We start from the raw sequence: 3,660 nt of genomic DNA on the forward strand, positions 1-3,660 counted from the left end.
AGAGAATCTGTGTCAGGCTGAAGGCTGGTTAAAATATCAGAATCACCATTTTAACCAGCCTCCAGCCTGAAACTGTCGTATCTTAGGGCTTTTTCTAAGAAAACAATTTTCTTCGTATTGTTTAAGCCAGCTGAGTTTTTGTTACTTTTAGCTATCAGGCAGCATCTTAATTGATAACATTATTTAGCATTTGTTTATTTCATAATTAAATATTTAACCTTTTTTGACATTTAGTTTCATTTTTGATTGAAATTTCTTTTATGTCTTATCTTTATCATTATTTATTTTACTTTACTAATAGGCTGGGTAAAATTTTTGTGTGTGTATAATTTTAGAAGAAGGGTACATTGGTGATATTAATTAATCTTTGTAAGTCTAAAATGCCTTTTTGTTCATCTCATGGGAATGAGAGCTTGCTTGAATGTTGGATTATTCATAGTTCAGTACATTTTAGATATAGCTGTTGAGGGTTCTGACTGTTTAGTGTACACCATCTTCTATTTGGTATCGAAGAAAGGTTTGAGGACCATCTGTCGTTATTGTGTGACCTATCTTTTTTTCTTGTCTAGAAGCATGTAGAATTATTTGCTTGTTATTAAAATTAAAAATGTTAATCAAGGCCGGGCGTGGTGGGCTCATGCCTGTAATCCCAGCACTTTGGGAGGCTGAAGCGGGCGAATCACCTGAGGTCAGGAGTTCGAGACTAGCCTGGCCAACATGGCAAAACCCAGTCTCTATTAAAAATACAAAAATTAGCTGGGCATGGTGTTGCACACCTTTAATCCAAGCTACTCAGGAGGCTGAGGCAGGAGAATCGTTAGAACCTGGGAGACGGAGGTTGCAGTGAGCCAAGATGGCACCACTGTACTCCAACCTGGGCAACAGAGCAAGACTCTGTCTCAAAAAAAAAAAGTTAATCAAGGCCATTTCCATCACAGTTATGGCGGCTAACACTAGTACCAGCTCCTTACAGCTGCTACTGCTAGAGCTTGTAGACAAATCTAAGAATCAAAAATTCTCACTGTGATGAAAAGTGATAAGGAAATTGTTGGTACTCTTCTAGGATTTGATAACTTTGTCAATATGGTACTGCAAGATATCACTGAGTTTGAAATCCCACCAGAAGAAAGAATACTAAATTAGATCAGATTTCACTAAATGGAAATAATATAATAATGTTGGTTCATGGAGGAGGAGGACCTGAGGTATGAGTGTGTTCCCTTAACTTATGCTGGATTCTGTTTTGTCTTGTAATGAAAAGAAAATAGATTTTTTTTTTGCCTTTTAGTGTTTAGATCCTGTAAGGCTAAGTTTCCTATTAAGGGAAGTGTTTTGAAGATGTATACCCATTTTTGTAAGTTAATCATGATTATCTTGGAAAAAAAAGAAAAGAGTTTCTTTGAAGACTAAAATAGAAGTGTTTTGGTTAAAAAATTTCATCAAGATATTATAAAATATAAATTGCTACTTCTTAATTTTGCCTAAGACTCAATAAATATGTCTAATTATAAACACCCAAGGCTGTGTTCAGTTTCTAGAAGTGTTTCTTCTTATCATCTAGCTGGTTATTGATTTTCATTATGATCAACTCTTTATTTCTGTAAAACTTGTTTTCCAGATTTCAGATGTTCCTTGACTTACGGTGGAGTTACATCTTGATAAACACATTATAAGTTGAAGATATTGCGAGTTGAAAATGCATTTAATATACCTAAACTACTGAACATTGTAGCTTAGCCTAGCCTACCTTAAATGTGTTCAGAACGCTTACATTAGCCTTCAACTGGGTAAAATCGTTTGGCAACACACTGTACTGTAGAGTATTGATTTACCCTCCAGATCTCATGGCTGACTGGGAGCTGGGGCTTGCTGCCTCTGCCCAGCACAAGAGAGTCTGCTACTACATATTACTACCCTGGAAAAAGATCAAAATTCAAAATTTAAAGTATGATTTCCACTAAATGCATATGGCTTTTGCACCATTATAAAGTTAAAATTATAAGTCAAACCATAGTAAGACCATCTGTATTGGAAATCTGACATTATTATCTATGTGTCCTTTATAATTTGCATCTCTTTAGCCTGCCTCCACAGAGGCCTGAATTTCTCATTTTTTTAAACCGATTTGATCCTTGTAGTAGTCAGTTTATTCTTTATTGTTCCCATTACAGTAAAAAAGTTAGCAATCACACTTTTCAGTTTGAAACCTCTTTTCTAGCTTCAAATTGTTTTGTTTATGACTACAGATCTTGTTTTTATATCTGTATGATAAGATGCTTCTGTAAGGGGTTTAGCCAGCTATTAAACCTCCAGAGTGACCTCATTTCCTAAGCCAGCACCTTTGTCAGGTTTACACTGTGGTTGCCTTTGTAGCTCCGCACTGCACGAAGACTCCAGGTTTTATTGTACTTCCTGGAAATGCCAGCAGAATGAACAATTTCTCCCACAAATCATTGCATGACTTAGCTTTATTTTCAGGCCCCACTGCAAACCTGTTGGAGGCAGGTGCTGTCCCTTCCCTCAAGCCCTGCAGGCTGTCTTTTATACGTATTAGATTATGGGCATGTCAGTCCTCACATCTTGTCTGTGCTGTCTTAGAGAGATTTCTTGAATTTTCAGTTTGACTAAGTACATCTATCTGTCATTTCCAAGTGGGTATAATTGTCTCCTTACTATATTCAAAATAGAAGAATGTGGGCTGAGTTTGGCATCTTGTATAGAATGCTACAATTTACTCCACTTTAAATTGAACCTAACATAGGTTGAGTGAGTTGTCCAAACTCACAGTAAGTAGCAGAGCCTGGTCTTAAACTTAGATCATTTGAACCCAAATTTTGTGTTCTTTCCACTATGGAAGGCAGTATGCATAGTAGTTAAGAGTGGGAGTCCTAGAGAAGGAGAGTAGACAGGTTCTGGCATCTGGAGGAGTGGGCCCATAGGGGATCACGACAAGGAATTGATTCTCTAGTCAAGCATGAACACGAGAAGAGAATTTTCTTTTCACACGTTACTTCACAGTGTGACCACTGATTTCAATCCCACCTTTTGTGATGCTTCCTCTAACATTGTTGTCATTGCCTTAACAATTGTCATGACTTGTTAATTATATGAGGAGAAGTGATCATGGGGCCATTTGCCCTGAGCATCCAGCCTCCAGTGGTCCTTCGATTCTGGGGCTAGGATGTCTGGGTTCCAATCCTGCTCAGTAGCCACCATGACCACAGACAAATTACTAATGCAAATAGAAATGATGATAATGTTTATCGCACAGAAGTGTTGTAATGATGAAATGTGAGAGAACATGAAAAGTGACAGAAAGCAGGCAGTACCTTCCCAAACATGTGGGCCTACCCTAGAGCAGGCTCTTTGGTAGTTAATGAAGATAAGACAGCAAATACAAAGGTCAAGTTGCTCCCTTTTTTGGAAGAGAAAATAAATGAGTATTTTAAAAATGATAGTCGATGAGTTCCCAATAAATATTAGCTTCTCTTATTTATTATATAACTATTATTCAAGGGAGCCCACTAAGCCCAAGAACTAGTGAGAAAACTCTCTTAGCAATAAGATGGACTGATGTATTAGGTATTTTCCCAAAACATGATTTTTTAGAGGGTAGACTTCTCTCAAGAGGAGAAGGAGCCAGTTTTGAAAATTCATGAT

At 37.2% G+C, this 3,660-nt stretch overlaps 1 pseudogene; it reads left to right on the forward strand.

Annotated features, from left to right (window-relative positions):
• Positions 1-589: 589 nt before the first annotated feature.
• On the forward strand, positions 590-1,211 carry LOC100994089 (U6 snRNA-associated Sm-like protein LSm5; annotated as a pseudogene).
• Positions 1,212-3,660: the final 2,449 nt, after the last annotated feature.

The sequence above is a fragment of the Pan paniscus genome, chromosome 6 (assembly GCF_029289425.2).
Source record: "Pan paniscus chromosome 6, NHGRI_mPanPan1-v2.0_pri, whole genome shotgun sequence".
In the NCBI taxonomy this organism is placed as follows: domain Eukaryota; kingdom Metazoa; phylum Chordata; class Mammalia; order Primates; family Hominidae; genus Pan; species Pan paniscus.